The 14242-nt window shown below is 37.7% G+C and overlaps 1 protein-coding gene across 8 annotated transcripts in view; it reads left to right on the forward strand.

Annotated features, from left to right (window-relative positions):
- The window catches only part of LOC126915697 (zinc finger protein chinmo), a 72391-nt gene that overhangs the window by 41155 nt on the left and 16994 nt on the right, over nucleotides 1-14242 (forward strand). The window lies entirely within an intron of this gene.

Below are 14242 nucleotides of genomic sequence, written 5' to 3' on the forward strand. Positions count from 1 at the left end.
GTCATAATAATTAATTAGAAAAAAGTACAACTGCCGATTATTAGTTAATAATCCGATGCTTGAAATTAAAGATTCTCGCGGAAAGAATATGCCAGTGTAGACTCTGAACAGCGGATCGTGTGTAACAGTTTGAGTTATTGTTTCGAGCATCGTCGACTACAGAAGTTTACCAAACTTTACGTAAACGTACCACGTGGCTTTCGATTCACAACCAGCGCGAATAACACTCTTGTGTAAACGATTACGCGAACCCGTTTTGTATAAGAATATTTCTTCCAAAAGCAAAGATCTCATTCAGCTAAACAGGAATGTACAGAGATGTAAGATATCCCGACCCAATCGATAATAATCGATAATTAATCGATAATTAAACGTACATAATTAAAAGAAAAGAATAAATAAGATAAAATTTTTTACTTTAAATATTTTCAGTCTCGAATATTATAAATTTTATATCGTGTGTCGTAGTATGTGTTTGTATCGTATTAGAATTTCTAACTCCACGTTGGGTATGCTAAGGGTTAACGAGGCGAAACATTCTATCTGGGCCAATGCGTTGCCAGAAGGCAAGGCCTTTCAAATCTAATGTTACAAAATGCACGGTTAATCGTTGCATCATCGGTTGCACGTGGAGCTTTCTTGATGTTGCAACTCGTGCCTCTCGTCGCCTCCTTCCAATACCATACTTCGTCTCTCACGAGGCGATTTGGGCGATGGTTTGAGTAATAAGACGAACAAAGATGCTGTCTCGGAACATCCTTGAAATCGAAATTCTCAGATTTATGAATTTATTACATTGTACTAAAGAACTTCTTTGTACATGAAATACCTGTTCTTAAGTATTGCAAAAATGAATGAAAGATTCTTCAAACGATACCTCGAACGAAAGTAAAGTAAACCGAAGGAAGTATCATTCTCACCAACATCTCGATTAATCATACTTCATTCTTTACACTCACTGACCAAAATCTCCCACAAATTCATAACGTAAGCCGACTCCTTAATAACATCCCGAATGCCTCGAAAAGAACGAAGGAGCCTTTAGAGTTGCGAAGGCTCTGCTCGATCGAACCTTCTCGCGTAAACCCCCCAGTCACTGGCTGGAAGGCTGAAAAATTATTTTCAGAAACTCGACAGTCGAGTCGCTCTTAAATGTCACCGCGACGTCAGCGTGTTGTTGTCGCGATGTCGTATCGACGTCGGCCCTCGGCGCAACAGCGATACCACATCATCGTCCTCGAAAATTTCGCTCCCTCGCCCCCTTCCACTCTCATTTTCGCTTGGCCAGTAGTATTTTTTACCTCGGAGATGATCCTCCGCTGGACGGTGGGGTCTAACGCGCAAAAAGAGAGCAACGACAACATCAGCGACGACGAGAACCGTCGTTAGGCAGGATTTACGTATGCCGATGGACGCCCACCCGGCTGACGGAACATATTCTACCTTAGAACGAGACCGGTTGCCTCGCCTTCACGGTGTGAACAAAGTGTACAAAGAGGATGCAGGCGACGGTGCAGCCACTGGGAACATCTTTTGCTCCGGCGAGCAAATCACCAGGCGTATGACGCCACGACACGACACGGCCAACGTAAAACGGGTAGAGTCGTTTAGTAGATCGTGTAGGGTGGCTCGCAACCCTACACGTACGTACGATCACTATGATCGACGCTGGAGGTCCAGGATCGTTCGATTTCGCGGATCACGCTTTAACCATTTTTAATCGCTGTTAGATGAGCGGACAGGCCGCGACGGTAAAGAAAGAAGCGAACCGTCAACTAATGCAACGGTTATTGACATTAACCGTGCTCGAGCAAGCCGCGCTTTCCTCTCACGAGAAAAGAAGACGAGGAGAAAGGGATCGAGCTCGTTCAGCTGTGTCTACGGAAGAGGAAAAGAGCAAGGAAGGAGCCGAGGAGCGAAAAGAGAAAGGCCTTTTTCGTCCGCTTTCTGGCCGTTTCGTAACGCGAATAGACGTTAGAGCGTCGATTAGACGTTCGGTGGAATTGTCGCGGCACCAACCAACAGAGTGAGCGGAACCGTGGGGAACGAAACGGTTATGGGATTGTTGAGACATTCTATTAAATGTACAGTTATGCTAGCTTTAACTTCGTCGTTAGATGTTAGCTTTTTGTTAGAGGTTCTTGGTACTTTCTCTCTTTCTTTATTCTTATCCTTCATACGTACGATTCGTTGCGTTTCAAGATTGTACGAGATTTTTACGATGGAGCGTAAAATACGGTTTAAATACGGTGTTTTCTTATGAATTTATGTAGCCTTTTCTTTCTTCCTTTTTTTTTTCTTTTTTTTTGTGATAAGATTCGATGCTTGATCGATAATTTCAGGGTTTTCTAAAACATGCGTGACTGTAATTACGTCATTGCTTGGTTCTTTCTTCTAAGAACATGTTGACTTTCTCTCGTCGTTCTCGGCCATTCTATTATATTCTCGGCGTCCTTACTTCTTTCCAGGCCATGGACCATCTAATTTCGATGTCATTTCGATCTTTTGTCGAGAATTGAAAGAGCCATTAGAACCATTAGTAAGTTTGGGTGTCAGCCACATTTATTTATCCGCCAATCGAATATCGTTGAAAGGCTGAGCAGTTAATTCGCTTACGACGTCCTTAGTTTTGATACATATTTCCCAAATGTATCTTTTCTTCCTTAAATATTCTTTACGTACTTTGAAATTAAAAGCGTTAAAATTTCGAGAAATTGTCATAAAGGCAAGAAGTAAAAAAAAATCATTTCTTACGAAATAGTATTACTCTTTAAATTATTGCACAATCTGCACATCTGAAAATAATCTTTCTACTCGTACCTTGACATAATCGCAAACTTTACCCAGGAGCAAATATGAAAAGATGTCTCTTCACGCCGAGACCTGTTTCGTCATTCGAATGATCATCATATTTCTTTCGTTACAACACGAAAGTTCCGTGTTCAAAAGGACAGTGCGCGTCGCGACGCTGAATTATAGATGAACAGGACAGAAACCGTTGCCGCGTCTGTTCGAATCGATGCACCGCGACCGCATCTACTTCGTCTGTCTTCTTCGCGCTGTTCCATTCTACTTATTCTACCTCCGGTTGACTGCAATTTCGTGCACGTGCCTCGTAAAACTTTCATCTAGATGTGCACGCGCGCAACCACACCAGAAATTTCCCAGTATACGAGCACCATGCGCCTTTTTGAAACATTAATTCGTCGTTTCCGACTATTAATTCCGTATGCGGAAGCGCCGCGACGTCTGCACGCCGCTTTCGTGCTCGTCCAATCATGGGAATCACTTCGCGAAACTGTCCTTTGTCGGTGTATCTAGTTTTCTGTACGGCTCCCGTTTAATAATTTAAATAATTTTCGTAATTATCGTGCGGAGGAAGTTCGACGAAATTAAATATTCTGCTTTAAAGGGGATTTCCAGAAGGAAGAATTTAGGCAACACAATCTGTCTGCACCTGGTACTATTTGAATATTTATATTTATTAATATTGCCCTTTTAGAATTTTTATTTCCATTTTCTGTTGATGAAAGAAGTTTAACGATTATCGTTTATTGATCCAGCAGCCTGGCAAAGAAAAGGAGTCGCAGTATCATAGATAATTTGTATTTGGTGATCTTATAAATAAAGAAAATTGATGTTATGTGGTTAAACATTTACCTATTCATTGAAATTTCACATTCTCCTCTGTTAAATATCTATGACGATATTGTAAAATATAACAATTGAGTGTATAACGTTGACAGTGATTTTATTTCATATAAAGATTCGTGAAATCAAATCTCCAATGTGGATTTTGCTTTAAAATTCTAATATTCAAATTGGGATAAATATACATTGGGATATATTTTTTCGGTAGATTACAAAATCATGAAATTCGATAAGAAATCATATTCTCAATTTGGATATGTTCAAATAATGTGTATTATGTCATGAAAAAAATATCAAAGTTCATCATATTGCGTTGCTCATTATACACACTTTCTAGAATTTAAAATAAAAATATAACTGTACCACGAGTCTAACTCGTGTTTCTCATATCCAAGTTATTATTAAGTATCACAAGTGTGACTAGAGGTAAAGAGGTTAAAGAAAATGTGAGTTTCTAAATCATATTTTACGAGTCGTTAGCGTTTATTTGGGCTTGTTGTTTCTTTAAGTTCACGAGGATTTCGTCGGTGTTTGATGTATCACGCGTAAATATGCTCGAATCGGGTTTAAGAATACCTAACGTCAGCCGATTTAGGCCACGGGTTCTTAGAAACGATTAGTCCTTCTCGGTTCTCGCAACGCGCGAGCCTCGAATCCGGGTTTAACCTCCAACTGCTGAGAATCGTTGCACAATGCAGCAACACCGCGAAATCATTCCTTGACCCATAGTATCTTAAGGATTGGTTGAGCTAACGATATTCTATTGTTAGATGAAATTTTATGCAACCCTCTGTAATTTGATATTCACATCATATATTATTATTCATGATTGGTAATCGAGAAATAGCGAAGAGTAGTTCATAGCATATTGTATTATATTGAATTAATTAAGTACTGGTTATTGAAATAACTTTGTCTATGAAGAACATCTTCAATTTCGTATCGGTGTAAATTAAGTGCTCAGTAAAATATTACTTATATATTACTTTCTTCGGATTAATTTGAATTTGTATTGTTTATAATTTCTCAATTTCTTTTCTCCCTTTGAAGCATAACAAAATGTTATCGTATCAAAGTGCAGTATAAGCATAGAACGTTTTCTCGGTTTAAATCGGCAAATTTTTCTCAGTATTTTAAAGGCACGATTATGGAGTAATTAGAGAATTATTTCGAATATATTTAGTTATTTATCCGAATCTGTTGTGAATTTATCAGAAATTTGTTCATCGCAATAATATCAAACTTATTATCATTATCATTCATAACGTAAAACCGAAACTATTTAGGTTACGAAAGTAGCTTCTAATGCAACTACGAACTATATAATTACACAACATCAAACCGTTGAGCGAAGTTTCTAGCCTACTTGTTCAACGAAGAGTAAAATGGAATTGCCAACTTATTTACGCGTAGATCACGTGATTGATTCAAACCGAATGTCATAAATCAGAAGTAGCAAAATTAAAACACACTTGATAATTGTATCTCCATGAAGTAATCCTGTATTTTTTGCAAAGATACGAGGGAAAAATGCGTGAAAGATAGAAGAACTAAGAGGCTTTGAATGAATTATGGGTATAGACCGTTGGATGTTTTTTTAAGAGAGGATGCGAAAGGCTGGTTCCTATGTGTGTCATGGCCAAAGCGGCCCTGGTGTGTTTTAGAAACTGTTAGAAAAGTTCGGTTGACTCTCGGTTCCCGTGCTGCAAATTATCGTTAGACGAGAGAAGATTTGTTTGACCCACGTTTCATAACTTCCTGAAACTGTTGAACCTTTTGCAGATTCGTGAAACTTCCTGCTTTAATTCGATTTTCTGTATCCTTAATATCACAAAGAAATTCGCTCTTTGATTACATTTGTTCAACTGTAATAGACATTTACGATTGAAAAATTAATTCAGCAATTAATTGATATTTACGATCTATTCTGTATTTGTATTTATATTATTCTATATTTATACTTTTCTTCTCTCTTTCTTTCTTCTAATCTTTGTCTATTCTTGAATATATCGCCTGTCAAATTGAATTAAAATGTGAACGTTGATTTTGTCAGAAGTACGACTGAAATCCGACATGACAGATATTCCCAGAACTTGTATTGATCGACAGAACGTAGAGGAGAATCGTAGTAACTCGAATTAGAGTGTATCCTTAGCTCGAAATAATTGAATTGGCTCGTAGTTGCACAAAATCGCTATCTATTTTTCTAGAAACGATCGAAAATGATAAAGACGCGACTATTACGCGAACATTCACGCATGATAGTTAGCAGACGCGTTGTATAATTATTATTCAATGAATGAATCTTCCATTGAATTAAATTTTTGTTACGAGAACGTACGAAGTATCAATCCTTTGTATTTCAATTCATTTACTGGTTGAATGCACAAAATAAAAAAATTAGAACTGTTGCAGACAAATATTACATTTATCTTATATTCTGATAACATCTTCTTCGATCGATACTTCGAGCGAAACAAAACCAAAATAAAAAACTTAAGATTCTGCAGCACTTCCTAAACGCTCTTCAACAATTTCTTCCTCGAAATATCAAATAATTTCCTTTATCAAATCTTTTTCTTCAAAATCTTCAACGTTTTAAAAATGATGAAAAATAAATGAATAAACAAAAATAATATACTATATCGATCGAAGGTAAGAACCTATATCTGGACCAATACCAAAACCGAATGAACTCGAGCCAAGTGAATCAACGATCGAGCTGCAAACAAGACACGTGTACTATCAGGATCGCGCAGATTGCAGTGATTGCACGTACTAGCTATCATACTTTAAGATCGGTTTAATGGTGCTGGTTATCACCCGATTGGTCAGTGATAACACGTAATCTTTCAGTTGGCCATTTTTAAGCAACCATTGAGAGCAACCACGTTGCAAATCACCGAGCGTTTCTACTTCTTTCTTTTTCTTTTTTATTCCTTCTCCTTCCGTTTTTCTTTTTATTCGTGCGTGTAATCGTGGTGCACGTATTGTATGGTCGCACGCACCGCCACTCACGCAACACGCTCGCACAATTCACCATTAGACGTTGCTGATAGGGTGGTAAGCAGGTGTCGTGCAATTCCGAAATTCGGGTCACGAAATATTTCATGATAACGCCATCAGAGGGCCTGTCGCACGAACTAGTCTGATAAACGAGGTATATCTGACAAAAACGACACGCAAATTTACGCGTTCCCTTTGTCCAATTGGATGGCTGTACTATTAATGTGCATATCTCAGGGGAACGTTGAGTTATTGGTATTTAGATGGAGGCTGAGATTTTTAGACGTGTGATTGTAGATGAAACGAAGGTAAAAAGAAGTCGATGATGATTTATGCGTATGATTGTAACAGTATTGATTAGAATGTGGTTTTCTCGAGTTGATAGTATGAAGAGTGTAATTAGTGTTATATCGGTGTTATTGAAACGCTGATTAGATAGATATCATTAAATGTTAGTTGAAGGAATATTGGATAACAGAAAAGCGTTCAAGATTGAAGTATCGATATAATATATAATTAGCTAGTTCGCTACTTAGAAGACTTCTTTGTATTTATACGCATCATATATTAACTCGGAAAATTATTTTTAGTTTCACATACATCAATGAAACAAATGGAATCTATGAATTAAAGGTATTCGATCTACATGTGATTAAAGAGTACATGAATTATATATATTTCTCATTTCCAAAGTAATTATTTTTTATTAAAGCATATCTCAAATATCCTAAAATCACACTGTATATCGATAAATACTCACCTCATACTGACCTCTACAAACATTAATTTATATTATTGCGATATAAATACCAATATAATTAAAATACATAATTAACTTGATATAAATATCAAATATCCGTTTAGAAAATTTCGGTCATTTACGAAAAATTTTGTTACGGTCGTAACCCTGGAAATACCATCGGGACTTACATAAATCCGAGCCTCAATATTCGCCTTCACATAAGAAAACGTTTACTCCAGCAAATCCATGATTCTACAAGGAACAGCTTTAATTTTTGTCATTCGCCAGCTAAGACGACTATGATAAAACGAGGACGGTATGTCCCGACCCTTCTGCAAGCTTTATTACTATGCTTCTCGGTCTGACAAGTAGAAATAAAACAACGGACTGCCGCGCTAGCCTGGCGCTACCCTCCTACGCACAATGAGTAACCCTATCTTCGCTGGAATATCCTCAACCCTTATTCCCATCCATTCCTCCTGTACTGCTTTGCTGCCCTCCCTCAATGTCATTTCCCTTCCTGTATCTATCTCTTTTACACGTTCTTCTTCGTTCCTGACCCACGATATCTACCTACGTGCAGATGAACGCGCAGTGATATCAGTCGCACCGCCGACGAAATTTCGACAAGATTTTAATAGAGCCTAGAAAGATGTTTAACGAAATTTCTTAATAATTTCAATTTGCGAGTGTTGGTGTTAATTGATTTTATCGTTGGTATAATTAATATTACTTTGGCGAGTTAGAAAATCTTTGCTCTTTAATATTTGAAAATTCCAATTTATTTCTGATATGATCGACAATGGTTGAATAATGCAAGAATTGAAAGTTTCCAGGAACCTGAACATCGACGCAAATGTTAAACGATAACTACAATTAAATCAGTTATTTTCAGTACTGGCTCTCTATTATTTCCTTTCTTTGTATAATCGCAGCCGCTATTTTCAAAGTTCCCTCTCTTATGTAAATTTCCAACTTCCAAAGTAAGAAATTATTTCTCATCTTTCCGGCCAAAATCCTAATATTTCCATAAACTACCTCCTACTCCTGAAATATTCCAATTTCCGCTACAAATTTTACCAACAATTCAATAAAAAACCTACCAAATATATTCAGTCAAAAGTCGTTCATCAAACCACACAATATAAACCTGAAAACAATGAAACACAGGTAGTTCGTGTCTGTCCTGGCCTCGATCGCATCGAGCGTTGGAAAAACCGTACGTTGCGCTTCCGCGCAACGTGCGTCAATTACATGCGTGCGGCATTGCGTGAACTTCGGCCGGTAGCCACTAGATAGCGGCGGCTACTCGCGCGCTCCACGCTCGTATATTTTTGGGCCGCGTGGTAGGGGTAGACCTGGTGGAATTGGGCGACAGCCAGGCGTGGGTGCAAATTTACTGCAGCACTCGCGATTCCGCAATGTCGGTCGAATTCGACGTATTTCATGCGACCGGCCGCTAGGCTCGTAGACTGGGCGGGAGGGAGAGGGAGAGATACACGAGCAGCTCGAAAATTATCTGTAACAGAATGCCGCGTTATCGGTTCTCGTTCCACGAGGGATCCAAACCAACTCATTAATTACATAGTATGTAATTCGCGCCGAGTTCGATAATCAAAAACCAACGCGATTTTTTTCTCGATTCCCGGACGATATATCAACGTTGTTATTATGATTTGTGCTCGTCGCCAGGTTTATCCTGCCTCTTTTTCTCATCGTAGGCTTCTTTCTATTTTTACTTTTATCGTTTGCCGTGTTTACAGTGTCACTAAGTTGCCGTTTTCTTCTTTTTCACTTTTACAGCGACCGATGATTAATTTTGGTGTCTGGATGGCTTTTCCTGTTGTACGCATATGATTTCAGTTGCGGAACGAGTCAATTTTCCATTGCATATTTTTAGCAAACTTTGGTTTAAGGACGCAGTTAACTCAAACGGGTTTCATTCGTTTGTTCTGAAAGGGAATTATTCCGTAAGGAAATAGATTGAATTATGTGTAAGATCGTGCTATCGGTCTCCGAATTCATGCTCTCCAGGAAGCAGAGTGAACCTGTAATTTTGACTCGTTCCGCAAAAATTTTAGTGAGTATCTGATTCGTAAAATAACTAGGCATTACCAAGACGAACTTTTGCTAGGTCCTTGTTGGAATATAATTTGATTTGCTATCCCTGTTATTTATATTAATGATTATTTGCATCAAGTCAGAGATTCAAGAACTATCCATGATTATATACGTTTCTTTCAAATTAACTATATATATAACAAGATGTATATAATTATTGCGTATACAAAAAATTTGCAAAATATATCTAATTTTCAAATACCATCTACAACTCAATTGAAACTACACATTCAAATTATTATCAATTTATTATTAATATTCTATAAACATGATTCACATTTTCTAACAGGTTACCATTCAATTTTTAACAAAAATTCATTACTTAGACGAGAGTCTTGAGAAATTTTTACAAATATCAATAAATATCAATCACAAAAATCATATTATCTATGAATTCTCAATCGACAACAAATTTTGACAAAGAATATTCCTACGACTTTAGAAAAATATGTATGTAGCTCCACTAACTAATAACTTAACCCATTAAGGATCGAACAAGAGAGTCTAGTCAGAACGTTATAAATACAATTTCTTACAATTTCGTGTAGAATCTACGTGGATGAAATAGTCACAAAAATGAAACGAATCTTTGCATTTTCCTTTCATAGCTAAGATGTTGGACGAGATGAAGGACAAAATCTCGGATAATGTACTAAATCAATTAAAAAGAGAATTGCAACAAAAATGTTACGTCATCGCGATGTTCGCACTTAATAGGTTAGGTACTCGACACTTCAGCTTCACAGATAAATTTGAACGAATAACTTTACCAACAAAATTCCAATACAATAAACAATTTCACCAATAAAGTACTAAAATGCCAATATTTTCTCGATTCTGGAAAACTGTGAAACTTGTCCTAGAATTTGGGTAGCGTCCAGTTTGAATGCACTCGCGAGAGTATAGAGGGACGCGTAGCGGGGCGCCGAAATTCGTAGAGCCGAGCCTACCGCGGCACGCACCAATCAATAAACGAATGCGTGCGTGCACGGACAGAGGCGATCGCGTGTGTGTGCAGCCGCCCGGCTTGCTCTGTGTGAGTGCACGTGCCGCCAAAAGTTCGTGAACGCGCAAGGTTTGCGTGCTCCCCGGCCGTTTGTGTGCACAACTACGCGGCAAGGGCCGAGCGTACGCGGCGCGTGCACGTATATATGCGCCGCGATGTGTGCTCCGCGGGAGAGAGGCTAGCCTTTGACGAGTTCGTGCCTCGCACCGCAACTCATATTTTTTTCTTTCTTCCTCCTCTCTTTTTCGTTTTATTTGTCCCATTTGGACGGGGAATACTTTGGATTGCAGTAAAGAGGAGGCTAATGAATTTTCGAAGTTCTGCCATAGTGCAAGGTTACTTCTGGATGTTGCTGTGGAGGGGATGTCGAACAAATTATCATTTGTTTTGTACGTAGTTTTGGTACGTTATCGATAAGTTTAGGTTATTAGCGAGCGGAATTTTTGATATTTTTGCTTTTTAATTCAATACGATCTATAGAAGGTATTTTATAACACTATAATATTGTAAGTAAGAAAATTTCAGATTTCAAGTTTGTTATTTTGCAATTGGTGAAGGCACGTAAAAAATAATTTTTTGTTTGTTTATTTTTATTATAGTGATTTAATTATAATCGTCTGTGTATAATATATGTATAGTAGACAGTTGCATCGTTAAGAGCTCGATAAATTCTTAAGAATTTTGTCAAAACGAAGCTTCGTTTTTTACTACGCTGCTTTATTATATAAATATTTATAATATCGAAGGCTATTTTTTGAGAAACGCTTCTATTTTTATACTTATGATAAGAGGTTAAACATAGCTGCATAATTTTTCCGAAATGGATTTTTAAATTTTTACACGAAATACGTAATCACGCTGGTGAATCCTAAGGAGTTAATTTTTCTTTCAAATAGATAACATAATTTAAACATGAATGGTTCATAAAACATTTTGGTGGAGCACAATCTTGTTTTCCACAGAAGTCACTTATCTATGTTATTACGTGATGAAATGATTGACATTGTGCTGACGCGTTTAAGGAATTATCGCTTAGTGAATTCGAATAATTTAGGGTTGATTTTAATCGTGAAGACACGTGCAGTATTACTTGTTTTTAATCCATGTTGCTGTAAATAGTTGAAAACTTTAATATTATTGTTATTTTCGTAATGATAAGATCATACTTACTTCTTATTAATCGATCTGAAAGTTTTTGCTCTTAAAGTATGGTACTTTGGTATGGTACAGCATGGTACTTTTTTGGTATGGTAAAGTATGGTACTTTAAGACCAATTTCTTTTCACCTATTTTCATTTACAATATAGCAATAATCGAATATTATATTTTTTGTCAATATATGTTAATCTAATTAGTTAAAATTATTTCAAATATTTTCTATTCACCGTATAAAATATTTCATGTGTTTCTTCATTAAACTATAAAATTATTAGAAGAAGTCTTTATCGTTTTAAATCGATTAAAATCAAGACGAAAACACATTGTGCGAGATCTATGACAATTTTATCAAACATACTTGAAATAATAATTCTCTATTATTCTATTGATATAGCTCCTAAAATTTAGCTATCGCGTTAATTCTTGTAATAATAAAGAAAGTCTTTTCGGTACTTATCCATTACACATCGGTACACACGACTCTTAAGACGTCACGATAACAATCTTTTCGTGTATATGCATTATCAAACGATACATATCTGGTTCATTGTACGATTCTTGCCTAAAATCCGCAAAGCTATTTTTCTCCGAACTAACGTTATCTTCGTGTTCGTTATATAATTCTTACTACTCGTTATACTTCTATGAAATGATCTGCAGAATCATTGAAAATCCTCGACAGTGTAAATTTCGAAATGAACGCTTTACAAGCTAATTATTTCTTGAGCAGACTATAATTTGTTTTTCTAATTTTCTTTGCCGATGCAGTAGAATTATTTTCACAAGATAGTTCGACGGAACGCTGTGATCCCGTGTTCCATATCGAAACTCCCGATCGCCGTAAATAATTCAAGCCGTAGTAACGGCGGGCAGGTCGTCTTTAAGCGTCGCCCATGAAACCGAGAGTGAAGAGTCAAAACACGAGGCGGGAACGCGAGAAATCATGTCACCACGGAAGTGGTCGGGCCAGGAGGGAGAACTCGATAGTTATATTCCGATTCAGCGAGGTCTCGAAAGTGGACCGTTGTGCGGGTTATGGTTTTCTCTTGGTCTCCGACCGGGCTACACAGGAGGGTTGGCATCCCTTGCAACGACTACGGCGGCACCGGGATCGACCAGGCTTCCTCTCTTTTCAAGGAGAAAGAGGAGGGTTGCTCGGCCGGGCTCCTTTGATTTCACCTTGCAACGCATGTTGCCTGACATTGATTTTCCTTTCCCTCTTACTCGTCATTCCACCACTTTCCTTTTCTGCTGCTCCTCGCTCAACGCAACTTCCACGGAATATTAATGTTGCTCTTGTGTTAACACGTACCTCATTGAATGAAAACGAAAAATTTTCGCAGAGCTTTTGGAATGAAAAAAAAAAAAAAATGATAAAACTTCTATTTAATTAAAAAGACAGTGATTAACGATCGATAATAACGATTTCTCTACAAATTTACTGTTAACGATTCAATGGTCGTAAGTTTAGAATCTGCATTTTAGATAGATACTCGTGTTTTTAAACGTGTTTTTTCTTTTTTTTTTTTTTTTTAAGTATATTTGTTCGTTGAATTCCGGTAAACACATTCGTTAACGAATATTCGCCAATTTTTACGAATATTCATGTACCAATATTCGTTAAATATGGCCTCTGTACATTCATTGCTCGACGTCGATATTCATTATTCATATTCTCTATACAAAAAATGAAATATCCATTTGCAAATGTTACGCGAGACACGGTTGGTAATTGTTTGAAGTGGTTAAAAAACTATCTCGGCTGCATTATGCAATATTTTTCATACAGTTTTTTAGACGTTCGTTTATTCGTCGATCTCGATACAATATTCGTAAGTTGGCGTAAATAATGTTCGAATAATAGAAAAAGCTTTAATCGTGCACCATCGATGACAGCCGATCGAAAATATATTAACTTCACTCTTACTATTTTCGTATATAATAAATTTTTCCTTATCGTGATTGGAATGACTCTATTCCCTTTTTCGTCCCTTCGTATCCGTTCCTTTTGTATCGTTCCCTCCGTTTAGTTGCGACCGATCAGCCACAGGCTGCCGCCCAGTCGACGACGACCAATTTGGCGCCACCGAACGAAATGTGTCAAGGACTGACCGATCCTACCACGCTCCTACCATCCGTCGAACTTCTTCTCTCCCTCCGGTTCGATCACGAATTCTCGCGCAGAAGAACGTGTTTCCTCCGTTTTGAGCGTATTCCATCGAGCTATCTCTCTCTCTCTCTCTCTCTTTCTCTCTCGATCGAGAGACTCGCCAGAGATTTGTAGATTTCCCACGAGACCAAGCGGAGACTCTTTCTATCCGTGGCCGCACGTGTGCCCGCGGAAAGCGCCTCTTTATTTTGGCTTTCGGAAGAGTTATGTCATCGACGCACAAACGCGTGTATAAGATGGAGAGAGAAGAAGCTTCGGGACCTTGTTCTTAGATCGGTTCTACCTGGGTGGCTGTTTGTTTCGACGTTTACGATGATGCAGTATAGAATTTTGGAATTGCCGTGTTTTTGCTGGTGATATCGCACTAGCAAAATTTTTCTTTTCTTCT

This window comes from Bombus affinis, chromosome 4 (assembly GCF_024516045.1).
Source record: "Bombus affinis isolate iyBomAffi1 chromosome 4, iyBomAffi1.2, whole genome shotgun sequence".
Taxonomy (NCBI): domain Eukaryota; kingdom Metazoa; phylum Arthropoda; class Insecta; order Hymenoptera; family Apidae; genus Bombus; species Bombus affinis.